Below are 26,488 nucleotides of genomic sequence, written 5' to 3'. Positions count from 1 at the left end.
GCACAGGTTGCCCAGGGAGGTGGTGGAAGCCTCCTGCCTGGAGGTGTTTGCAGCCAGGCTGGATGAGGCCTTGAGCAGCCTGGGCTGGTGGGAGGTGTCCCTGCCCATGGCAGGGGGTTGGAACTGGCTGATCCTGAAGGTCCCTCCCAACCCCTTCTATGAAATCCATCCCCAGAGCCTCCTTCCCCTCGCTCAGAGGCAGCACTCCTGCAAGACTCCAGCCTGCTGGGGGACCCCAGACCCAGGCACAGTCCCTCTCCTCTGCCACAAGGCTCTACCACCACACTTGGCAGAAAGTCTGCACGCAGCTGAGTGTCTGTGGGAGAGCAGAGCAGCAGGGGAAATGTTTTCTCTGCTGCCTTCTCTCGCAGCCCTGCTCTTTTCACACCGCTCTGAACACCAACAGCCAGCCCTTGGCTCCATTATTTCCAGCACTTCACACCCGGAGGATCCAGGCTGGCAGTTTCTCCTGCTTCTGCTTTTTAAGTAGAGTGAACAATTAGGCTGAACTGCCTCTCCCAGCCAGGGCTAATGAGGCTCAGCCCCACGCTTTGCTGACAGCAGCTGCTGCACATCCCAGCACTGATCCGCCCGCTACCCAGGAGCTGCAAACCCTCTCCCTCACACCCAGGCTCCTTCACTGGGTGCAGCTGCTGCAGAGTGAGAGCTGGGCAAGGCCTTCCTCACTCCTCCTTCCTTCACTGTCACCAAAGGAGCTGCCAGGTCCCTTCCAGCTGGAGGTGTGAGCTGGCACTGAAATCAGTGCATGGTCACCACTCACCACCCAGCATCCCACCCCTGCCTCAGCCACTGCACACAGCTGCCAGCCTCTGCCCCAGGGATGTGCTGAGAAACCAGGGACCGACACAGGGGAGTGGAGCTACAGCCTGTAGGAGCCCCAGGTGCAGCACAGGATGGGAGGGGGATGAAGGGACCTCCAGAGTCCAGCCCCCCTGCCAGAGCAGGTCACACAGGAACACATCCTGGTGGGGATTGAAAGTCTCCAGAGGAGGAGACTCCACAGCCTCTCTGGGCAGCCTGCTTCAGGGCTCTGGGACCCTCACAGTAAGGAATTTTCTCCTCTTGTTGAAGTGGAACCTCCTGGGCTCCAGTTTGTGTCCATTGCCCCTTGTCCTGTCCCAGGACACCATCAAAAAGAGCCTGGCCCCTTCCTGACACCACCCTGCACATGATTATAGCCATTGACCAGATCCCCTCTCAGTCTTCTCCTCTCCAGACTAACCACCCCCAGGGCCCTCAGCCTCTCCTCCCCAGGCAGTGCTGCAGTCCCTTCAGCATCCTTGCAGCCCTCCCTTGGACTCTCTCCAGCAGATCTCTGTCCCTCCTGAACTGTGGAGCCCAGAGCTGGATGCAATATTCCAGGTGTGGTCTCAGCAGGGCAGAGCAGAGGGGGAGGAGAACCTCCCTGGCTCTGCTGGCCACACTCCTCTGAATGCAGCCCAGGATCCCATCAGGCTTCTTGGCCCCCAGGGCACATTGCTGTCCCATGCAGAACTTGTCCACCAGCACTCCCAAGGAGGTCCTCATGTCTCTGGGACTGCACTGTCAGAGCCACTGCTCCTCACTGCTCTCATAATATTTCCCCCCAGCCTGCCAGGTGCTTCTGCCAGAGCAAAGATTAGTGTGCCATGTCCCAGCTGTCCCTCTGCCCATCAGCAGGAGATGGATCAGCAGGCAGCTGCATGTCTGAGGCTGCTCCTCCACAGCCAGAGCCCCAAGGAAAGCCAGCAGGCCTTTTTCCACAGGGCTGACAAGGTATCCTCCTTGGAGGGATCCTAAGGCTGCTCCTTGGTGCCACAGGGCTGGCCTTGAATCATAGAATCACAGAATTGTCAGGGTTGGAAGGGACCTCAAGGCTCAGCCAGCTCCAACCCCCTGCCATGGCCAGGGACACCTCACACTACAGCAGGTTGCTCACAGCCACATCCAGCCTGGCTGCAAACACCTCCAGGCAGGAGGCTTCCACCACCTCCCTGGGCAACCTGTGCCAGGCTCTCACCACCCTCATGGGCAACAACTTCTCCCTCATATCCAATCTCAACCTCCCACTTCTAGTTTTGCTCCATCCCCCTCAGTCCTATCCCTCCCTGCCCCCCTCAAAAGTCCCTCCCCAGCTTTCTTGGAGCCCCCTGCAGACAGTGGAAGGCCACAGTTCAGAAGGCTCCCAAAGGGAGGCCAGGCCAGTTCAGGCAGGAGATGCTCTGCTCTTGCTTTTTGAGCTCTGAAACCCCAACCTCTCCCTCTCTGCCCATCCCACACCAGTCAGCTCATCCCAGGGCAAGGTCTTATCTGGAAGTTTGATGGAATAGAGATCTGTTTCCTTCCCAGCTCTGAACTCTGCTGACTCAGAGGAAAGGGTTCTTTCATAATGATCCCCTCCATAGCTGTATTTTGCTTTACCTAAAGTGCACAGACATTGCAACCTGCAACCAATTAACCAGGCACTGCCTCATTATTTTTGGTTGTTTTTCCCCCCCCCCCCTTCCCTCCACAACAAATACAATTTGCAGTTCCAAGATTGTCAATAGAGAGCCCTTCAGGTTTATGTTCCAGAGCATTTGCAACTCAGCTCAGTAATTTGGGAGCCAATGATTTAAAGAAAAGGAAAGGAAAGGCAAAGGCAATTAGGGGATTAATTGAGACTCAGCAAGATAGCTCAGCTGGCACAGCCCAGCTGCATTCCCTTGCACCCTTTGACCTAACTGCCCATAGCCACAGCAGATGATGGTCAGAGAACCACAGAATTGTTTGGGTTGGAAAAGCTTTCCAGGATCATCCAGGCCAACCATCAGCCCAACCCCACCATGGCCACCAAACCAGGGCCCCAAGGGCCATGGCCACAGCTTTCTTCCACACCTCCAGGGATGGTTTGGGTTGGAAAGGTCCTCTAAGAAAAGCCCTCTAAGATCATCCAGTCCAATCATCAGCCCAACCCCACCATGGCCATCAAACCAGGGCCCCAAGTACTTTGTCCACAGCTTTCTTCCACACCTCCAGGGATGGTTTGGGTTGGAAAGGCCCCCTAAGAAAAGCTCTCTAAGATCATCCAGTCCAATCATCAGTCCAACCCCACCAGAGCCCCAAGGTCCATGGCCACAGCTTTCTTCCACACCTCTGGGGATGGTTTGGGTTGGAAAGGCCCCCTAAGAAAAGTTCTCTAAGATCATCCAGTTCAATCATCAGCCCAACCCCACCATGGCCATCAAACCAGGGCTCCAAGGGCCGTGGCCACAGGTATCTGGAGCACCTCCAGGGATGGTTTGGGTTGGAAAGGCCCCCTAAGAAAAGCTCTCTAAGATCATCCAGTCCAGTCATCAGTCCAACCCCACCAGGGCCCCAAGGGCTATGGCCACAGCTTTCTTCCACACCTCCAGGAATGGTTTGGGTTGGAAAGGCCCCCTAAGAAAAGTTCTCTAAGATCATCCAGTCCAATCATCAGTCCAACCCCACCATGGCCACCAAACCAGGGCCCCAAGGGCCATGGCCACAGCTTTCTTCCACACCTCCAGGGATGGTTTGGGTTGGAAAGGCCCCCTAAGAAAAGTTCTCTAAGATCATCCAGTCCAACCATCAGCCCAACCCTACCATGGCCATCAAACCATGGCCCCAAGTACTTTGTCCACAGCTTTCTTCCACACCTCCAGGGATGATTTGGGTTGGAAAGGCCCTCTAAGAAAAGCCCTCTAAGATCATCCAGTCCAACCATCAGCCCAACACCACCACAGCCACCAAACCATGGCCCCAAGTGCCATGGCCACACATTTCCTGAACACCTCCAGGGATGGGGACTCCACCACCCCCCTGGGCAGCCTGTGCCAGTCCCTGACCACTCTTGCAGCAAAGAATTTTCTCCCTCATCCCCAGCCTGAAAGTGGATCTAAATTTTCCCCTAACACCCAATCTAAAATGTTCCCTCTCTGCAGACAGACTTCTTAGAGCAGCACTCCTCTCCCTCCCCAGCTCTTCATCCCAGCTGGGCTCCTGGATTTAAACCCTGAGACAAGTGATGGATCTGGTACAGGGTAAGGGAATGATGAATCAGGAAAGGATAAGAAGGATTTACCTTGAGCTAAGCTGTGTTTGCTGACTGGAATAAGGTGTGTGTGGGGGGGGAACCCCAGCCTGCTGTGGTCCTGGTGGAGAACTGCAGTGAGAAAAGCAGCAAAAAGTCTTTTCTAAAACAATTCTCAGCCACAGCAGTTGGATTTTATAACTCCAGCATGTTGTTCCCTGCCTTTTGGCCCACTTGCAGAACTGAAAGCCAGCAGTGGCTCAGCAGAAAGCAGATTCTGGGTACTAAAGCATGAGGTAGCCTGGCTACCAGCCTAGACCTCCCCTGGGACATCCATGCAGCCCTGCCACTGGCTGACAGACTCACAGAGTACACTGGGTTGGAAGGGACCTTCAAAGGTCATCCTGTCCAACCCCCCTGCAGGCAGCAGGGACACCTCCAACTGGATCAGGCTGCCCAGGGCCACATCGAGTCTGAGCTTGAATGTCTCCAGGGGTGGAGCCTCAGCCTCATCTCTGCAGAACCTCTTCCAGCATCTCAACCTGTGACCCAACACCTCCTGACAGCTAAACCATGGCTCCAAGTGCCACATCCAATCCCCTCTTGAACACCTCCAGGGATGGGGACTCCACCACCTCCCTGGGCAGCACATCCCAATGGCTAACAACTCTCTCTGGGAAGAATTTCTTCCTAACCTCCAGCCTAAACCTCCCCTGGCACAGCTTGAGACAGTGTCCTCTTGTTCTGGTGCTGCCTGCCTGGGAGAAAAGACCAACCCCCACCTGGCTCCAACCTCCCTTCAGGGAGCTGGAGAGAGCCTTGTTGGCTCCTTTACAACCCCAACATGTTTGGCAGCAGGATGCTGTGGCTTTGATTCCCACTCACCTCCAGGGCCATAGGAGGCATTAGTGACGTGCCAGACTCTCTGCAAACCCAACCAGCAAGGCAGAAAAGCAGCACACAGCCACATGCCCAGACACAAAGGCAGAGCACTCTGCTTCCCCAGGCTCTCTGTTGGAGGGAGATTTCTGCTGTCAGGAGGGAGATTTCTGATAGCAGAGTGCTAATGCAGTGCAGCTTGAGGTGGATTGGCAGCACAGCACCTGCAGCACTAAGGCTTCCATCAGCTGCCTGCTCACACAAAGAGCAGCATCTCCACACAGGCCTAATGCCTTGCAAGTTTGATATTAATGCCATGGCTTAAGATGAAAATGAGAGTCAGGGAGTGCTGCTGCTCCAGACTGAGATCACTGCACCACTAAGGCAGCTCTGGTGCTGAGGGAGTGCACACAGATGTGACAAAAGATGAGGGCAGAGAAGCCCAAACCATGGAGACCAGTGGGCAGTGGTGACCCTCAGGGGTCAGCACTGGGATCAGTGCTGTTTAACATCTTTGTCAGTGGTGTGGACAGTGGCATTCAGGGCACTCTCAGCAAGTTTGCAGGTGAGGACACTAAGCTGTGTGGCCCAGCTGACAGGCTGGAGGGAAGGGATCCATCCAGAGGGACTTGGACAGGTTTGAGAGGTGAATCCAAGCCAACCTCATGAAGGCCAAGTGCAAGGTCCTGCACCTGGGTTGGGGCAATCCCAAGCACAAATCCAGGCTGGGTGAGGAGTGGCTGAGAGCAGCCTGGAGGAGAAGGCCTTGGGGGTGTCAGTTGGTGACAAACTCCCCAGGAGCCAGCAGTGGGCCCTGGCAGCCCAGAGCCAGCTGAGTGCTGAGCTGCAGCCAGAGCAGGGAGAGCAGCAGCACAGGGAGGGGATTCTGCCCCTCTGCTCTGCTCTGCTCAGCCCCCACCTGCAGCACTGCCTCCAGCTCTGGGGCCCCCAGCACAAGGAGGACCTGGAGCTGCTGGAGAGGGTCCAGAGGAGGCCAGAGAGATGCTCAGGGGCTGCAGAACCTAATCTACAGGGACAGGCTGAGAGTTGGGGCTGTTCAGCCTGGAGAAGAGAAGGCTCCAGGAAGATCTCAGAGCAGCCTTCCAGTACCTGAAGGGGCTGCAGGAGGGCTGGGGGGACACCCCCAATTGTAGATGCTACAGAAACATTTCTGGCAGTGCAGAGCACAGGGACTGTGGAACTTAGAAATGTGGGCATGGGTGAGGTGGTCTCAAGATGAGCAGATCAGAGGCTGGGGGGTGGTGCAGCAGGAACCATCCCATTTCTATAGCACAAGGCAGCATCAGGTCATGAACTCATGGACTGATAGAATGGGTTGGGTTGGAAGGGACCTTAAAGATCATCTAGATGATCACAATGTGTTCCAGGCAAGGCTGGACATGGCCTTGAGCAACCTGGTCTAGTGGAAGGTGACCTTGCCCCTGGCAGGGGGTTGGATCTGGATGGTCTTTAAGGTCCCTTCCAACCCAACCCATTCTATTCAATGGTTAGTTCCAAGCCTCCTGTCATGGGCAGGGAATGGATCTCACACACTTCTCCAGCCCTCCTGCCAGCCTTGGGGCTGCTGCAGCATCAGTCCCAGCAGAGGCTTTCATGGTGCAGGGAGTTGGGAATGAGCCACTGGGGCACTCCCTGCTCCCATACAACTCACAGCTCTGAGATGGGGCTCCTGGGAAGGGCCAAAGGCAGGAGCTGCATCTCTGCTCCCAGTCTTGCCCTCACAAAGGATTTCCAGTGCAGACACCATGATGGTGGCCACTACATCTTGCACTGGAGGTGCCACACCTGGCCTGCTGTGCCCCAAAGCACAGCTGTCTCCTGAAGATGTTTTCCCAGCCTGCATGCAGAGCTGACACCAGCCAAGTGCCTGCCTGCAACTGATGTGACATCTCCCTCTAGATACCATCAGGAGTTCAAAAGGAGTGAGAGGAGATCTGAGCAATGGTTACAAAGATCTGAGGAGTGGGTGTCAGGAGGTGGCCAGGCTCTTTCCAGTGCTGTCCTGTGACAGGGCAAGGGGCAATGGACACAAATTGTGTCCACTTCTGGGCTCCTCAGTTTAAGAAGGACATTGAGAGACTTGAAGGTGTCCAGAGAAGGGCAACAAAGCTGGGGAGGGGTCTGGAGCACAGCCCTGTGAGCAGAGGCTGAGGGAGCTGGGGTTGCTCAGCCTGGAGAAGAGGAGGCTCAGGGGAGACCTTCTTGCTCTCCACAACTCCCTGAAGGGAGGTTGTAGCCAGGTGGGGGTTGGTCTCTTCTCCCAGGCACCCAGCACCAGAACAAGAGGACACAGTCTCAAGCTGTGCCAGGGGAGGTTTAGGCTGGAGGTGAGGAGAAAGTTCTTCCCAGAAAGAGAGATTGGCCATTGGGATGTGCTGCCCAGGGAGGTGGTGGAGTCCCCATCCCTGGAGGTGTTCAGGAGGGGATTGGATGTGGCACTTGGAGCCATGGTTTAGTTGTCAGGAGGTGTTGGGTGACAGATTGGACTTGGTGATCTCTGAGGTCTTTTCCAACCTTATTGATTCTCTGATTCTATGTTTCTACAAAACCCAGGAGGTTCCACCTCAACATGAGGAGAAAATTCTTTTCTGTGAGGGTGCTGGAACCCTGGAGCAGGCTGCCAGAGAGGCTGTGGAGTCTCCTTCTCTAGAGACTTTCAAGCCCCACCTGGATGTGTTCCTGTGTGCCCTGCCCTGGGTGCTCTGCTCTGGCAGGGGGGTTGGACTGGGTGATCTCTGGAGGTCCCTTCCATCCCCTACTACTCTATGGAAAGGCAGGTCTGGAAGGAGAGACAAAGGACAAAGAGGACAGCAGCAAGTGGCTGGCAGAGCCCCTCCTGTGGCTTTGTTTTCTCTTGCAGCTGAGCCTGATGCTGATAAGGGCTGGGAAGGATTTTGGTGCCACATGCGGCTCCGCCATGGAGCTTCTGATCTACGGATTACAGCCTGCCACAGAGACAGCTCTGTGGAAAAATGCTTATGAGGATGAAATGCCACCACCTGGGAAGAGGAAAAAACCCACAAATCCCACAAGAAACACCTCAAGCAAGCATTTTCTGGGGTCATTCCTCTTAGAGCAGCAGCCCTACAAAGTCACAGCAAAACTCTGAACTGAGCGCCAGGGACTTGGCTGCTGGCTCTGAGCAGGACAACCTCTCCCTGCTGGGAGGAGGAGAGGGAATGGATTGAAGGCTCAGAAAGGGAGATTTGGGCTAGATATTAAAAAGAAATGCTTTCCAGTGAGAGTGGTGAGACACTGGCACAGGTTGCCCAGGGAGGTTGCTGATGTCCCCTCCCTGGAGGTGCTCAAGGCCGGGCTGGATGAGGCCTTGAGCAAGCTGTGCTGGTGGGAGGTGTCCCTGCCCATGGCAGGGGGATTGGAACTGGATGATCCTGAAGGTCCCTTCCAACCCAACCCATTCTGTGATTCACTGATTCCTGTCCTGCTGGCCTCAAAGCATGTGGGTAGGACACATGGCTCTGCAGAAGTGGTCTGAGGGCTCAGTCACCAGCAGAACATCTCCTGTCCTTTGCATCAGTTCTGCCTGGCTGTTGTCCCATGCTGTGTGACTGTCCTGGCCACAGATCCCTTCTGTGAACCTGTGAGGCTCCTGTCCTAACCCTCCTCACAGCATCTTCAGCCACACTTGCTCTGAGGCAGACAGGGCTGAGCTTGATCCCAGTTAGAAAACCAACCTCATGTGGTTTTACCTCTGAGGACCACTCCAGCTAGGCAGAGGGCCCCAATATTTGAACCTGGGCCATGAATTAATCCATGACCTTCTCCACAACCAGGCATGCCTCTCACCTTCAGGTTTTGAACTGATGCTCATCTGAATAAACACTCTTGTGCCAGAGAGCAACAGAACAGAACAGAACAGAACAGAACAGAACAGAATAGAATAGAATAGAATAGAATAGAATAGAATAGAATAGAATAGAACAGAACAGAATTAACCAGGCTGGAAGAGACCTTCGAGATCATCCAGTCCAACCTATCACCCAACACCATCTGATCAACTAAGCTTGCTCAAGGTGCAGTGACAAAGGTCTCTGCTCAGAACCACAGAACTGTTGAGGCTGGAAGAGACCTCTGAGACCATCAAGTCCAAGCAGTCCCCCAGAGCTCACAATGCCAGCACTGCTGCTGAGCCACTGCCACTGCACCACAGCCCTCAGCACCACATCCAGGCAGCTCTGAAACCCCTCCAGGGATGGGGACTCCACCACCTCCCTGGGCAGCCTGGGACAGTGCCTGAGAACCCTTGCTGGGAAGAACTTTTCCCTAACATCCAACCTGAACCTCCCCTGGCACAACCTGAGGCTGTTTCCTCCTGTCCTGTCACTTGCTGCATGTGAGAAGAGACCAACCCCCACCTGGCTCCAGCCTCCCAGCTCTGCCCCTCTGCCACTTTTGGGCTCAGTTTGCCAATCCCATGGCTTGAGATGACAACAGAACTCCTTGGATCTGCAGGACTGTGTTTTCCAAACCCATTGAGGTGATGGCAGGAGCTGGTCTGGAACTGGATGATCTTTAAGCTCTCTTCCATCCTAAACCATTCAATGATGCATTCTCTGCTGAGGTGCCTGCAGGCAGCCCCTCACTCCTGGGGCAGGGATATGGACTTGTGTTAAACTGAACTGGCTTTCAGCTCTGTGCAGGGGGAGGTGAAATGAGCCATTTATTTCTGGATCATAACTAAGAGCATTCCACTCTTCATCACCACAGAGCAAAGCTGAAGGTTCCCTCTTTGCCTGACCCTGTGGACATCCAGCTCCTGTGAGCTGTGGCAGGCAGGGAGCAGCTAAAAGGCAGAGGAAAGGTTATTCAGTCCCTCTCCACTTTCACAACATGCTCACTATTGAAATGCAGCCCAGGACAAAAGCTGCAGAAGAGAAGGAGCAGCCAAGGTCTCCCCAGGGCAGCAACAGCAGCACTTTCTCATCTCCAGGATAATGGCAGGACTAAAGAGAGGCTGAGACACAAACATCTCCCCCTGCACAGAGCTGAAAGGCAGCTGAGTTTAACACAAGCCCATCCCTGCCCCAGCAGTGAGGGACTGCCTGCAGGCACCTCAGCAGAGCATGCATCATAGAATGGCTTAGGTTGGAAGAGACCTTAAAGCTCATCCAGTTCCAACCCCTGCCATGGGCAAGGACACCTCCAACCAGCCCAGGTTGCTCAAAGCCTCATCCAGCCTGGCCTTGAACACCTCCAGGGAGATGGCATCCACAACCTCCCAGGGCAACCTGTGCCAGTGGCTCCCCACACTCACTGCAAAGAAGTTCTTCCTCACCTCCACTCTCAGTCTCCCCTCTCCCAGCTCCAAGCCACTGTCCCTGGTCCTGGCACTCCCAGCCCTTGTCCAAAGTCCCTCCCCAGCTCTCCTGTAGCTCCCTTCAGGTACTGGAAGGCTGCTCTGAGGTTATGGCCACCAAACCTCTTAGATTTGGAGGAGGCTTGCTGGAGAAGGACCATTTCATTACCACAGCATCCAGGATGGGAATCACCTTTGCCTCTGTGATTGAGACACATGGAGGCTGGGGTGGGAACTGAGCACAAGCAAGGTGGGGACTCAGCAAAGAGCAATCTCAGCCCTTGTTGGGCTGGGAATTACAAGGCAGCAAGGTCAGTCGTGGGGGGAGAAGACTCAGCTGAGTGATTTGGAAGGGGAGGGAAGAGGAGGAGACAACAGCTACCAGGGTGAAATCAGACTGGAGAAATCAATAAAGGCAAAGGACAGAGGGGGCTGAGGGGACACAGGAAGAGATAAATTAAAGGCTTGCCCAGGGGTTCTGATGGCTAGTGAGCAATAAATTAAATAAAAGAGGGCAGCAGGGACAGCCAAGGTAGTGTGAAAATTAATTACAAGGAAGGGAGGCATAACCAAGGCATAAACCATGGGTGCTGCTGGAGTGATTAGAGGGCCCAGGCAAGGAGGAGGCTTTGGGACGTGTAATAGGGGCCAAGGCAGAGGCTGTAAAGTCTGTGACTGCATGTGAGGGCCAGGTAAACAATGCAGAGGCATTCTCAATACTTATGAGAAGCAGGAAAGCACAGGAGAAGAAAAGGCAGCATCCTGCAGCAGGAGGTGGTGTGGATAATGTGGAGGGGCAGGAGGGCCAAGCTCCACTGCTTGGCTTTGGATGCCACAATGCAGCAGGGTATCAACTCCCCCCACCTGCTGGCACCTGGCCTCCTTCCACCAGCCCCTCTGGCTCCAGAGGAGAGGGCAGAGGTGCTGCCTGCAGGATGAAGTGTTGTCAGATGAGGTGTTTCAGATGGGTGAACAGAGCAGACTCAAGCTGGCTGCCTCCAGGACTCCCCTCTGGCTGTCCAGAATGAAACCACAGACTCCCTGCAGCCATTCCCCTGCTCCTCAGCACAACTCACCAACAGCTCAGCCACTGCACTTCAGCTTACCTCAGGCCCCAGTGTGGAGGCATCCTGATGCAAGGTCCTGCAGCTGGGGCAGGGCAATCCCAGGCACTGATCCAGGCTGGGCAGGCACTGGCTTGAGAGAAGCCCTGAAGAAAAGGCCTTGGGGGTGCTGGGGGAGGAGAAGCTCAAGAGGAGCCAGCAGTGAGCACTTGCAGCCCAGAGAGCCAAGCAGAGCCTGGGCTGCAGCAAGCGGGAGTTGGGGTTGTGCAGTCTGGAGAAGAGAAGGCTCCCAGGAGGCCTTCTTGTGGCCTTCCAGGATCTGAGGGGAGCTACAAGAAAGCTGGGGAGGGACTTTTGAGGGTGTCAGGGAGTGACAGGACTAGGGGGGAGGGAGAAAAATTAGAAATGGGGAGATTGAGATTGGATGTTGGGAAGAAGTTGTTGCCCATGAGGGTGGTGAGAGCCTGGCACAGGTTGCCCAGGGAGGTGGTGGAAGCCTCCTGCCTGGAGGTGTTTGCAGCCAGGATGAATGTGGCTGTGAGCAACCTGCTGTAGTGTGAGGTGTCCCTGGCCATGGCAGGGGGTTGGAACTGGCTGAGCCCTCATGGTGCAGAACTTGTTCCTCACATCCAATCTCAATCTGCTCTGCTCTAGTTTGAAGCCATTGCCCCTGGTCCTGTCCCTGAAGGCCTTTGCAGTCTCTCTCCATCCTTCTTGTAGCCCCCTTCAGGTACTGTCAGGCTGCTATTAAGTCTCCCCAGAGCCTCCTCTTCTCCAGGCTGAACACCCCCAGCTCCCTCAGTCTGTCCTTGTAGCAGAGCTGCTCCAACTCCCTGAGCATTTTCATGGCCTCCTCTGGACTCTCTCCATCAGGTCAATCTCCTTCCTATATTTGAGGGCTCCAGAGCTGCACACAGTACTCCAGGTGAGGTCTCCCCAGGGCAGAGCAAAGTGGCAGAATCACCTCTCTGGCTCTGCTGGCAATGCTGCTTTGGATGCAGCCCAGGCTGTGATTTGCCTTCTGTGCTGCAAGCTCACACTGCCTGCTCCTGGCCAGCTTCTTGTGAAGATGTTTGAGAACAGGAGTGGAAGCTGCAGGATATTTCCAGCTCAACCCATTCTGTGTTACAGCTCAGCAGAGGAAGCTGCAGGATATTTCCAGCTCAACCCATTCTGTGTTACAGCTCAGCAGAGGAAGCTGCAGGACATTTCCAGCCCAACCCATTCTGTGTCACAGCTCAGGAGAGGAAGCTGCAGGACATTTCCAACCCAACCCATTCTGTGTTAGAGCTCAGCAGAGGAAGCTGCAGGACATTTCCAACCCAACCCATTCTGTGTCACAGCTCAGCAGAGGAAGCTGCAGGACATTTCCAACCCAACCCATTCTGTGTCACAGCTCAGAAGAGGAAGCTGCAGGACATTTCCAACCCAACCCATTCTGTGTCACAGCTCAGGAGAGGAAGCTGCAGGACATTTCCAACCCAACCCATTCTGTGTTAGAGCTCAGCAGAGGAAGCTGCAGGACATTTCCAACCCAACCCATTCTGTGTCACAGCTCAGCAGAGGAAGCTGCAGGACATTTCCAACCCAACCCATTCTGTGTCACAGCTCAGAAGAGGAAGCTGCAGGACATTTCCAACCCAACCCATTCTGTGTCACAGCTCAGGAGAGGAAGCTGCAGGACATTTCCAACCCAACCCATTCTGTGTCACAGCTCAGAAGTGGAAGCTGCAGGACATTTCCAACCTAACCCATTCTGTGTTAGAGCTCAGAAGAGGAAGCTGCAGGACATTTCCAACCCAACCCATTCTGTGTTACAGCTGAGAAGAGGAAGCTGCAGGACATTTCCAACCCAACCCATTCTGTGTCACAGCTCAGAAGAGGAAGCTGCAGGACATTTCCAGCCCAACCCATTCTGTGTCACAGCTCAGAAGAGGAAGCTGCAGGACACTTCCAGCCCAGCCCATTCTGTGTCACAGCTCAGAAGAGGAAGCTGCAGGACACTTCCAGCCCAACCCATTCTGTGTTAGAGCTCAGCAGAGGAAGCTGCAGGACACTTCCAGCCCAACCCATTCTGGGATTCTCTAACTGCACCTTTCCCATGGGATACTGAAGTTATCCTGCTGCCCACTCTGGCTGAGGCACAGGGGGTAACTCTGTGCCACAGTTAAGCTTTTCAGACTGAACCATGAGCCCTGTGAAGGCACTGCTCACATCCCACACCCTCCTCCAGAGCAGACAGCGAGACCTCAACCAAAGCCTGCACCTCGCTGGGTGCCGCTGCCTGCACCTCCCCCTGGCCCCTGCCCTGGAGGCTAAAGCAAGGAACCTCTCCTATGGCTTCCTCCCTTGGCCCACAGGCTGCTAAGAAGGTCACCATCAGATTGCAGCTTAAAGGGCTGCCATGTGCCAGCCTAATCCTTGGGAGCACAGGAACTGTGGGAGCTGAGGCATGACCCGAGGCAGCGATTAGAGCCTGGGGTTATTTGTGGCCTGCTCCCACGCTCTGCTGCTGATCAGAGCACAGCAAACCCATTCCAGCCCCCCAGAGGGTGCTCAGCTACAAGGATGCTCTGTGAACTTCCACCAGGGGACACTTCCAACCCTCTGTGGGGGGGCTCAGCAGCAGGTATTTAGTAAAAGTGCAGGTGAAGCTTTACCCTTCTGTTATTCAGAGCTGCCTCAATTACACTGCCAAATAAAGTAAGAAAAGTACAATTCTTGGCTCTTTATTGCACCTGGGATCTCCTGAGGTGCAGCAAGCAACAGCAGACCTCCTACCTGCATGAGAAACATTTGTACCTGGTCATATTCAGTTTTTTTTCCTACCTCCTACCTAAGTTCCCAAGGTAAAACCCAGCCATGAGAGCAATCAAATCAAATGGGTTGCAGCAGGACTCTAAACCCTGACAAGCTGGAAACTGAGGGTCTGCTTTGATCCATCTCTCTCAGAACTGGAGGAGCAAAGTCCACTCTTGACAACAGCATAGAATCATAGAGTTGTTAGAGTTGGAAGGGACCTCAAGGCTCACCCAGTTCCAACCCCCCTGCCATGGCCAGGGACACCTCACACCACAGCAGGTTGCTCACAGCCACATCCAGCCTGGCTGCAAACACCTCCAGGCAGGAGGCTTCCACCACCTCCCTGGGCAACCTGTGCCAGTCTCTCAGTTGTTCCCTCATGGGGAAGAGCTTCTTCCTAACATCCAAGCTGAATCTCCCCATTTCTAGTTTTGCTCTGGGCTGGGGCTCAGCAGCAGGTATTTCATAGAATCACAGAATCAAAGAATGTTGGAGGTGGGAAGGGACCTCCAGAGATCATCCAGACCAACCCCCCTACCAGAGCAGCATCAGCCAGGGCAGCTCACACAGGAATGCATCCAGGCTGGTTTGGAAAGTCTCCAGAGAGGGAGACTCCACAACCTCTCTGGGCAGCCTGCTCCAGGGCTCTGTCACCCTCACTGTAAAGCAGTTTCTCCTCATGTTGAGATGAAATCTTCTGCGTCCCAGTTTGCATCATCCATTGCTCCTACTGTGCACCACCCAAAGGAGCTTGGCCCCCTCCACTTGACCCCCACCCCTCAGGTATTGATAGACACTGATCAGATCCCCTCTCAGCCTTCTCTTCTCCAGACTAAACAGCCCCAGGGCTCTCAGTCTTTCTTCCCAGGAGAGATGATCAAGTCCCATAATGGTCCTTGTGGCTCTCAGCTGGACTCTCCCCAGCAGACCTCTGTCTCTCTTTCTGAGCCCTGCCACAAAAGTTAGCATTTTCATCAACCTTTCCAGTTCTCTAGAGTACAAGAATGAGCATTTCCATAGAATCATAGAACAGTCAGGGTTGGAAGGGGCCTCAACCCCCTGCATGGCCAGGGACACCTCACACTACAGCAGGTTGCTCACAGCCACATCCAGCCTGGCTGCAAACACCTCCAGGCAGGAGGCTTCCACCACCTCCCTGGGCAACCTGTGCCAGGCTCTCACCACCCTCATGGGCAACAACTTCTTCCTAACATCCAAGCTGAATCTCCCCACTTCTAGTTTTGCTCCATCCCCCCCAGTCCTATCCCTTCCTGACCCCCTCAAAAGTCCCTCCCCAGCTTTCTTGGAGGCCCCTTCAGATCCTGGAAGGCCACAATTAGGTCTCCTCAGAGCCTTCTCCACTCCAGACTGCACAACCCCAGCTCTCTCAGACTGTCTTTTCATCCCCTTCCCCACTCTCCAGAGCTCCTCTTGTTGCTCATCTCCAACTGCCTGAATCACAGATATTTTCACAGCTTTTTTTGCTGCATCTCCCAAGAAATAGGTAGCTTCCCAGCTCCCTCTGGAACCAACCTTTCTTCTGTGTGCTCCCAATAATTGAAGGGAGAAGTGAAAGATGAAAAAGCAAATAATCAGCCAGCAGTGCTCAAGAGTGCAGAAGCCCAGAGAAAATGAAGGACTCACAGCCTGCAGAAGGTGCTGCAGTTCAAGGCCTGCAGGATCAAAGACATTTCCCTCCACTTGCAGTAAATATCCTGTGTGCAAAGAAGGCTCCACAGTGCAAGGCTCTCTTTAATGTGCCAACAGCCCAAGCCGAACCTCCAGCAGCTGGAGTCTGGAGCAGAGGAGGCTGAGGGGAGACCTCATTGCTACAGCTCCCTGCAAGGAGCAGTGAGGTGGGGGTTGGGCTCTTCTCCCCTGTCACAGGTGATAGGAAGAGTGGAAGTGGCTGAAATTGTGCCAGGGGAGGGCTAGGTTGGAGATGAGGAAGAATTTCTTTGCTGCAAGAGTGGCCAGGGATTGGCAGAGGCTGCCCAGAGAGGTGGTGGAGTCCCCATCCCTGGAGGTGTTCAAGAAAGTTGTGGCCATGGCACCTGGGGCCATGGTTTGATGCCATGGTGGGGTTGGGTTGCTGGTTGGACTTAACCTCAGGGGGCTTTTCCAACCCAAAGTATTCTCTGATTCTGTGTAAAACTTCTGGCAGCCTTCTTCCTGCAGATGCTGTGACAGTTAGAAAGAGAAGAGATTTCTTCAGCCCTGCTGAATCTCCCCACTTGAAAGCTGCTCCATGAAACTAGGGGACAGGACTTCTCTTATCCATGCAGAAGAGGGATTTGAGCCAGCTCATTGGTTAAACACAGCTGTGGGTCAGGATTTTGCAGTCCTACTTTGTGTCAGGGTACTCCCACCACTACCAAGGCAAAGAAATTCATCTGGGAGCAGAGATTGGCTACAGACAGCTCATGAGGGAACTCAAATGCCCTTTCTCCTCCAACTGCCTGATTTTGGTTTGAAAAGTGCAGGTGAAGCTTTACCCTTCTGTTATTCAGAGCTGCCTCAATTACACTGCCAAATAAAGTAAGAAAAGTTCAATTCTTGGCTCTTTATTGCACCTGGGATCTCCTGAGGTGCAGCAAGCAACAGCAGACCTCCTACCTGCATGAGAAACATTTGTACCTGCTTATATCCCATTTTTTTTCACCTACCTCCTACCTAAGTTCCCAAGGTAAAACCCAACCATGAGAGCAATCAGATCAAATGGGTTGCAGCAGGACTCTAAACCCTGACAAACTGGAAACTGAGGATCTGCTTTGATCCATCTCTCTCAGAACTGGAGGAGCAAAGTCCACTTTTGACAACAGCATAGAATCATAGAGTTGTTTGAGTTGGAAGGGACCTCAAGTGTCAGCCAGTTCCAACCCCCCTGCCATGGCCAGGGACACCTCACACTACAGCAGGTTGCTCACAGCCACATCCAGCCTGGCTGCAAACACCTCCAGGCAGGAGGCTTCCACCACCTCCCTGGGCAACCTGTGCCAGGCTCTCAGTTGTTCCCTCATGGGCAACAACTTCTTCCTAACATCCAAGCTGAATCTCCCCACTTCTAGTTTTGCTCCATCCCCCCCAGTCCTATCCCTTCCTGACAGCCTCAAAAGTCCCTCCCCAGCTTTCTTGCAGCCCCCTGCAGATCCTGGAAGGCCACAATTAGGTCTCCTCAGAGCCTTCTCCGCTCCAAACTGCACAACCCCAACTCTCTCAGTCTGTCTGCAGAGCAGAGCAGCTCCAGCCCTCTGCTCATCCTCATGGCCTTTCTCTAGACACCTTCCAGCACCTCCAGATCCTTCCTGGCACAGAGGCTCCAGAACTGGACCCAGAGCTCCAGCTGTGGTCTCAGCAGAGTGGAGCAGAGGGGCAGAATCCCCTCCCTGGCCCTGCTGGCCACACTTCTCTTGCTGCAGCCCAGGCTCTGCTTGGCTCTCTGGGCTGCAAGTGCTCACTGCTGGCTCCTCTTGAGCTTCTCACCCACACATTGCTCTCTCTACAGGTCATGAATTGTGTATAGCATCATTACATCCCAAAAATCTTCATCCCCCCTCTGCTGAAGCAAACTCCATCTTTTCCTCACCTCAAGTCCCACTGCTCCATTCACGCTGCCCCAAAACTCCCCGAAAACCAGGACGAGAGCTCCCAGCTCAGCTCTTCTTTGACATCATTGCTCAGGAAGCACAGCAAGTTTCCAGTAGCCACCCTGCCTCCAGGACCAGCATTTCACACAGTGTCACAGTGCATTAAAGCTTGGAAGGGACCTCCAGAGATCATTGGGTCCAACCCCCCTGCCAGAGCAGTATCCCCCAGGGTAGTCTGCAGAGCAATGCATCCAGGTGGGGTTTAAAATCTCCAGAGGAGACTCCACAACCTCCCTGGGCAGCCTGCTCCCTGCTCCAGCACTCTCACTGTAAAGCAGTTTCCCCTCATGTTGAGGTGGAACCTTCTGTGTTTCATTTTGTGTCCACTGGTCCTTGTCTTATTCCTGTGCACCACCCAAAAGAGCTTGGCCCCCTCCACCTGACCCCCACCCCTCAGACATTGATAGACATTGATCAGATCCCCTCTCAGGCTTGTCTTCTCCAGACTAACCAGCCCCACATAGGTCACACTCTCTCCAGGTCACTGGACCTGATCCCTAAACACTTTCCTATCCCTCCACAAGACCTCTTCTTCAAAGTGCTCATTGATCTCACTGCTCAGGCAGCACACCACCTTTCCAATAACCACACTGACTCCATCCAGGGCCAGCATTTCCCAGCACCTTAGGCCACACTGATCCCTCCACAAAACCTCTTCTGCAAAGAGGTGCTTTCAGCTCAACCTTTCCAGCCAGCCTGGCTCAAAGCTCATGTCCTGACTGTACCATGGCTGTTGGCACTTTGGAGTTGAGCTGCCTAAGGCTGCTCTCTGAGCTTTCACTATGGGACACTTCCAATCCTCTATGTGCAGACTCAATAAAAGAGATTTCTGGGCCCTGCCACAAAAATGAGCATTTCCCCCCCCCCCCCTTTCCACTTCTCCATGCCACAAAAATGAGCATTTTCCTCCCCCCTTCCACTTCTCCATGCCACAAAAATGAGCATTTTCCTCCCCCTTTCCACTTCTCCAGAGTTCCTTTTGATTGAGGAGGGTATCCTCCTAAGCTGTGGCCTGAGGGCACCACTGTACTTTTGGGGGATGGAGGAACCTCTCCACCCTGATCCAAATGTTAAGAAACACAGCCCTGAGCTGCTGGTGTTCAAGGAAATCCCAAGAGTGTGCTGTCCCCAGCCCACTGCCAAGAGGACAGAAGCACAGAAACATTCAGCTTGGAAAAGAGCCTCAGGAGCACCAAGTCCAACCCAGAGCCCTACTCTGCAAGGCTCACCCCTGAACCATAGCCCCAAGCACCACAGCCAAACCACCCTGGAACACAGCCAGGCTTGGGGACTCCACCTCCCTGGGCAGCACATTCCAGTCCCTGACCACTCTTGCTGTGGAAAAAGTCTTCCTACTGCCCAGTCTAAACCTCCCCAGTCACAGCTTGAGGCCATTCCCTCTTGTTCCATCACTAATTACCTGGGAGAAGAGACCAGCAGCAGCCTCTCCACAACCTCCTTTCAGGCAGCTGCAGACAGCAATGAGGTCTCCCCTCAGCCTCCTCTGTTTCACACTAACCATCCCCAGCTCCTTCAGTTGCTCTTCACCAGATTGCTTCTCCAGGCCCTTCACAGCTTCCTTGCCCTCCTCTGCCCTGGCTCCAGCACCTCCACATCTCTCTTGGCCTGAGGTGCCCAAAACTGGACACAGCACTCAAGGTGTGGCCTCCCCAGAGCTGAGTGCCAGGGGACAATCCCCTCCCTGCTCCTGCTGGACACAGCATTGCTGATCCCAGCCAGGAGGCCTTTGGCTTTCTTGGCCACCTGGGCACTGCTGGCTCCTCTTCAGCTGCTTGTCCATCAGCACCCCCAGGTCCCTTTCTGCCAGGCAGTCTCCAGCCACTCTGTTAACCCTGTGCAGAAGCAGTGCCAGGGGTCTGACCCAACTCTGGGCACCCTCTTCACCCCAACAGCAGCTCTGCAAGGCAGTGTCTGCCCCCAGCAAACATCCCCCAGCTGCAGCGCTTCCCCCCAGCTCCTCACTGCAACCTCTCGTGCTGAGGCTGCCCCAGGAAAGCCAAGAGCAGAGTCCACCTCTAGCTCACCCAGAAGTGTCACTCACAGTCACATCCACTCACCACAAACTGCAAACAGGACTTTGAGAAGCAAAATAAGCAATGAACCAGGAGGGAAAACGTGCCCAAACCCAGCATGCCCTGCCCAGTGGGGTGGAACTGAAGCAATCCTGCTGCCACAAGCAGCAGCACACCAGGGGCTGGCAGGTTCTCAGCACATCCACCAGCCTTGCTTACACCAGGCCAGGGTAAGGCCACTTTCAGCAGGCTGAAGGAGGGAACACTTTCAGCCTGAATCCAGGCTGAAGCCCACTCAGACAGCTCAGCCTCTGGAGCGAGGCCTCCTCGCTGCCCCACGCCTCGCTGCTGAGCGCCACCCGGAGCAGCACAGCCCTCAGCAGCTGGGCACTGCAGGGCTCTCTCCCACCACTCCTCACCTCCACAGGCACCTCCAGACACAGCTGCTTACCTGGGACTGCTGTGGGCACTTGGGCTCTGTCAGTCCTTCCCCTCACAGCTCCAGGAGCAGGTGCAGCACCTCCTCTATGGTCCCAGCTTCACCCTGCAAGAATCAGGACACAGGAGGGTGTTGGGTTTTTTTTTTGCCACTGGTGGTAAGCAGATAATCCAGTTACCTTCTGACCCCCCAGCAGAGGAGGGTGTGTGCTGGGCTGGAAAGAAAAGCTGCTGGCTGGCTGGCTGCAAGGATGAGAGCCAGGACTCTCTGAGCTCAGACTCTGAGCTGCTTAGCAAGGAGCTCAGAGCAGAGCAGACAGGCAGGGTTGTGTTAGCAGAGCAGACAGGCAAGGTTGTGTTAGCAGAGCAGACAGGCAAGGTTGTGTTAGCAGAGCAGACAGGCAAGGTTGTGCTCACAGGGCTGAGCTCTTGGGGAGCTGCTGGGCAAGTGGGTCAGGCTGCCCTGGGAAAGCCCACAGGAACTGTTACATCAGCAGGAGCAGGGAAGTGGTTGTGCCCCTGGACTGGGCACCGGTGAGGCTGCACCTTGAGTACTGAGGTCAGGTTTGGGGCCCTCATTCTGTAAGGACATTGAGGGGCTGGAGCAGGTCCACAGTAGGGCAAAAAAGCTGATGAGGGAACTGGGGGTGTTGAGCCTGGAGAAGAGGAGGCTGAGGGAGACCTCATTGCTCTCTACAGCTCCCTGAAAGGAGGCTGCAGTGAGGTGGAGGTTGGGCTCTTCTCCCTAGGATCAGGTGATAGAAGGAGAGGAAATGGCCTGAAATTGTGCCAGGGGAGGGTGAGGTTGCAGAGGAGGAAATGTTTTTTCCTGCAAGAGTGGTCAGGGATTGGAAGAGGCTGCCCAGGGAGGTGGTAGAGTCCCCATCCCTGGAGGTGTTCAAGAAAGAGGTGGCCATGGCACTTTGAGCCATGGTTTAAAGGCCATGGTAGTGTTGGACATAGTTGGACTGGATGAAGTTAGAGAGCTTTGATTCTGTTACAGTTCAAAGTGGAAGCTGCAGGAGCTTTCACAGCACTTTTGTGCTGGGCAACACCCAAGTGCCTGCTGAGCAGGCTCCTGAGGCAGTCCTGCTGGCACAGCCCCTTGCAGAAGCATCACCAGCAGTGCCAACACCACTGCCCCAGGAGCCTGCTGAGCAGCAAGGCTGCAGAGCAGGTTTGCCTATCCCACTAAGACCTGGCTAATTGCTTTAGAGAGGAGATCTCAGCAAATCCTCACTCCTCTGCAACTAAACACACACTGATTCCTCTTCCATTCCCAGCACTGCAGGCAAGGAGCTGGGAGCTATGGCTGAATTGATGGGATGAAGTGAGAACATCTCAGTGCCCTCCAGCTCAGTGCACCAGGACAAGGACTGTCCTGAGCTCACAGTGTACTCAGCCCAGAGCTGATGGGAACTGGATCCAGCTCTCTATACTCCCACTGCAGTGCCTAAGTCATTAACAAGTGCTGTAAACTCACTCCTTCAAAGCAGCCTTCTTGAGCTACCCTCAGCCACAACAGAGGCAATCACAGAATCACAGAACCAACCAGGCTGTAAAAGACCTCAGAGATCATCAAGTCCAACCTATTACCTAATACCTAACACCTCCTGACAACTAAACCATGGCTCCAAGTGCCACATCCAAGCCCCTCTTGAACATCTCCAGGGATGGGGACTCCACCACCTCCCTGGGCAGCACATCCTAAAGGCCAATCTCTCTTGCTGGGAAGAACTTTCTCCTCACCTCCAGCCTAAACATCCCCTGGCACAGCTTGAGACTGTGTCCTCTTGTTCTGGTGCTGCCTGCCTGGGAGAAGAGACCAACCCCCACCTGGCTACAACCTCCCTTCAGGGAGTTGGAGAGAGCAAGAAGGTCTCCCCTGAGCCTCCTCTTCTCCAGGCTAAGCAACCCCAGCTCCCTCAGCCTCTCCTCACAGGGCTGTGCTCCAGACCCCTCCCCAGCCTCACTGCTCTTCTCTGGACATCTTCAAGTCACTCAGTGTCCTCCCTTATCAAACCAGAGATGATTCCCATCCCTTGCCTCCCCAGCAAGGTTTCTTTTATTGGCAGAACAATGCTTCCCCCACCCTGCTCTGTGAAACCCTCAGATCCTTGGGCTGCCTGCTCCCGTGGGGAGGGCAGGAGGGGCACTTTGAGCTCCTGCCAGTCATCATAAATGATTACAGATGAATGGTTATAGTTCATCCACCCAGCCTGCCAGGAGAGACCTTCAGTACTTAAGAGGCTCAATTCAGTCTGAGTTATGCCAGAGCCTTGCAAAAGGTCAAACTGGAATGAAGCTCTTAATTAAAACAGAGAAAGCACTGAAGAGGCAGAGAAATGAAGCCCTGGGCTCCAACCAACAACCAGGTCACACAGAGCTAAGGAGCTGATCAGAGGTGACATGCTGGCTTGCACAGGAGAATCCTCTGCACACCTCTAGGAGGAGAATCCCTCCTGCACCGGGGCTCTGCCCTCAAAAGCCACCAGAGGGACAAAGGCTGCAGGCAGGGGATGCTGCAGGCAGGGGATGCTGCCAGCAGGCCACACTTCCTATCATCCATGAACCCAACAAAGGCTTCAAGATGATGAACTCCCCAGGGCTGCTCCATCAGTTCCCCTCCACTGTTTCAGTTCATTGAGCCTCTCCAGAGATCTGGGCAGCATCTCTCAGAAGTTCAGCTGAACCTGTGAAGTGCTGGAATGAAAGAGCAGCAGAAGCTCTGAGCTCTGCTCTTGGTTCCACTGTGCCCCTCCCTGAGAGCAAGGCCCAAATTACTGCACCTCTCTGTGTCCTCAGGCTGTGAAGTGAAGACTCAGATGAGGTCTACACAGCTGCCTGACAGCCTGGAATGGAAGCTGTGCAGGAGGTGGCATAGGAAAACCTCCCCACTAGCAGGATCAAGGGAGCTAAGAGCAGCAAGTGCACCTCTGCTGCTGCACTGTCCTTACCTCCCACCAGCTGCATGACAGACCAAACTCTCCTGCTCTTACTCTCAGCTCTTCACTGCATGAGGCACAGGAGCCCAGAGTGCCAGCTCAGAAGGGACCCCAAGGATCAACTGCTCCAACCTCCCTAGGTGACAGCAGAGCTGCACTGAGCTGCCCCAGCACCCTGCCAGGCTGAGCCTTCATCCTGCCCAGTGCAGGGCACTCCACTGCTTCCCCTGGGAGATGATTCCAGGGGCTGGCTGTGCTCATGGGCAAACATTTTCTCCTGGAGTGCAATGGGAATGTGCCCAGCAGTGCCTTGTGCCCATCACCTCTTGTCTTTGCCAGGGGACTCCTTGTAAACAGGGAGTCTCCATCCCCCTGGGAGCCTCCCTTTATGGACTGGTCCATGGTGATAAGGTCTGCCCTGAGCCTTCTCCAGGCTGAACGAGCTCAGCTCTCTCAGCCTTTCCTCACATGGCAGCCATTCCTCTGAGCATTCCTGTGGCCCTCCTCAGGACACTTCCCAGCCTCTCCACATCTCTTTCATACAGCAGGCACCAAACCTGCACCCAGTGCTCCAGGTGTGGGCTGACAAGAATCATAGAATCACAGAATTGTCAGGGCTGGAAGGGACCTCAAGGCTCAGCCAGTCCCAACCCCCCTGCCATGGCCAGGGACACCTCACACTACAGCAGGTTGCTCACAGCCACATCCAGCCTGGCTGCAAACACCTCCAGGCAGGAGGCTTCCACCACCTCCCTGGGCAGCCTGTGCCAGTCTCTCACCACCCTCATGGGGAAGAACTTCTTCCTAACAACCAAGCTGAATCCTAACATCCTGAGAGTCCCAACAGCTTCCAGCAGCAGCAGCAGGATCCTCCAGCCCTTGAAAGGCTGCAGTCCAGCAGTGTAAGTGCTGTGATTCTCCTAGAAGCACTTCCACCTTCAAGTGAAATAGGAAGGAGCTAAGTGCCCTGCAACACACCACAACATCTTTCAAACAAAGTAACTGCACTGAAATGTGCTGCTTTGGATCCTAGAATCATAGAATCAATAAGGTTGGAAAAGACCTCAGAGATCACTGAGTCCAACCTGTCACCCAGCACTATCTGGTCAACTAAACCATGGCACCAAGTGCCACATCCAATCCCCTCTTGAACACCTCCAGGGATGGGGACTCCACCACCTCCCTGGGCAGCACATCCCAATGGCCAATCTCTCTTGCTTGGAAGAATTTCTTCCTCACCTCCAGCATGAACCTCCCCTGGCACAGGTTGAGACTGTGTCCTCTTGTTCTGGTGTTGGGTGCCTGGGAGAAGAGACCAACCCCCACCTGGCTACAACCTCCCTTCAGGGAGTTGGAGAGAGCAAGAAGGTCTCCCCTGAGCCTCCTCTTCTCCAGGCTAAGCAACCCCAGCTCCCTCAGCCTCTCCTCACAGGGCTGTGCTCCAGACCCCTCCCCAGCTTTCTTGCCCTTCTCTGGACAACTTCCAGCAGCTCAACATCTTTCCTAACCTGAGGAGCCCAGAACTGGACACAGGACTCAAGGTGTGGCCTAAGCAGTGCTGAGCACAGGGCACAATGACTTCCCTGCTCCTGCTGGCCACACTCTTCCTGATGCAGGCCAGGATGCCCTTGGCCTTCTTGGCCACCTGGGCACACAGCAGGGCCCATCTGCACTGTGACCTGGCTGAGATCAGAGGAGCCTGCTCACACCAAGGGAAAGCTACTCCTGCACCTGCTCAGCCTCACTCTTCCTCTCTGACCAGATAAATACCATCCTGACACCCTTATGTGCTGCTTCCTCTGATGGCAGCTGTGATGGAGATGTTCAAGGTGAGGCTGGACAGGGCTCTGGGCAGCCTGATCTACTTGAGGATGTCCCTGCTGACTGCAGAGGGGTTGGACTGGATGAGCTTTGGAAGTCCTTTCCAATGTGGGTGATTCTGTGATTGATTCTCTGTGGGGATGGGGATGCAGGGGCACCCTGGCTGAGACCCCACATTCCCCCTGCCCCACCTTGCCAGGCAAACCAACCTGCACCTCACAGAATCACAGAGTGCTAGGGGCTGGGAGGGACCTCCAAAGCTCATCCACTCCAAGCCCCCTGGCAGAGCAGGGTCACCTAGAGCAGCTCACACAGGAACACATCCAGGCAGCTCTTGAATCTCTCCAGAGAGGGAGACTCCACAACCCCCCTGGGCAGCCTGCTCCAGGGCTCTGTCACCCTCACAAGGAAAAAATTCTTCCTTCTGTTTCCATGGAGCTTCCTCTCTCTCAGCTTCCTCCATTGCCTCTTGTGCTGGCCTTGGGCAATCTCCATCACACAGTGTGAGTAAGGACACTGCATGCTTGAAGGACAAGAAGGGCCTTCCTCAGCAGGGCTGGAAGAATCCTAGAATCAATAAGGCTGGAAAAGACCTCAAAGATCATCAAGTCCAAGCTGTCACCCAGCACCTCCTGACAGCTAAACCATGGCTCCAAGTGCCACATCCAATCCCCTCCTGAACACCTCCAGGGATGGGGACTCCACCACCTCCCTGGGCAGCACATCCCAATGGCCAATCTCTCTTGCTGGGAAGAACTTTCCTGGTAGCTGTGGGAAAGCAGTCTGTGAGCTGGAGTAGCCCTCCCAGGGGACAAGGTGGCCATCCAGCCTTCCAGGGACACACAGCAGTGTGGCAGAAACAACAGAGCCCAGGATGTTTAATCTGCAGAAGTGGAGAGCAGAGAGCTGTCAGAGCTCTTGAGTCACCTTCCAGGAGCAGTCACCAGGCTCAGGAATGGGGCTGGCAGCCCCCAGTGCCTTGTCAAAGCCATTTGACTGCTTGGCTGAAGCTTGTGCACTTTTGTGTCTCCATCCAGCCAAGAGCTTCATCTCCTGCTGAACTCCAAGCACACAAACAGCTTTCATTACCCCAAGGGAGCCCTTCAGACCCTGGAATTGAAGTCCACACCTAAGTCAGTGTCTGAGCAAAGACTCTGGTGCAGAAAGCACAGAGGATGGCAGGAGCTGAGCCCTGAGGACCAGGGTGGGGATGCCTGGATGGGGCAAGAGGCAGGAGAAGGAAAAGGAGGATTCTGCTGCATGAGTAGAGGAGGGTGGAAAGGTGGACTCTGCATGGCAGACATCACTGCACAACAGAGCACATGCTCACTGCAGCACTTAGACTCGTGGAATCAGAATTGTTTGGGCAAGAAAAGCCCTCTGAGATCATCCAGGCCGAGCAGCAACCCAGCCCCACCATGGCCACCAAACCATGGCTCCAAGTGCCATGGCCACATGGTTACTGAACACCTCCAGGCATGGGGACTC

General features: G+C 54.6%; 1 protein-coding gene across 1 annotated transcript in view; it reads right to left on the bottom strand.

The window, feature by feature from the left end:
- Positions 1-26,488, bottom strand: part of RALY (RALY heterogeneous nuclear ribonucleoprotein) — a 123,216-nt gene that overhangs the window by 49,774 nt on the left and 46,954 nt on the right. The window contains exon 2 of the mRNA XM_068149762.1: positions 20,248-20,340. The gene's annotated coding sequence lies outside the window, so the exon portion shown is untranslated. The remainder of the gene's footprint in view (positions 1-20,247; positions 20,341-26,488) is intronic.

This window comes from Melanerpes formicivorus, unplaced genomic scaffold, assembly GCF_026170545.1.
Source record: "Melanerpes formicivorus ecotype bairdi unplaced genomic scaffold, bMelFor1.0.p_v2 SCAF_19, whole genome shotgun sequence".
NCBI classification, from domain to species: Eukaryota; Metazoa; Chordata; class Aves; order Piciformes; family Picidae; genus Melanerpes; species Melanerpes formicivorus.
This window is presented reverse-complemented; position numbering and strand designations above follow the sequence as displayed.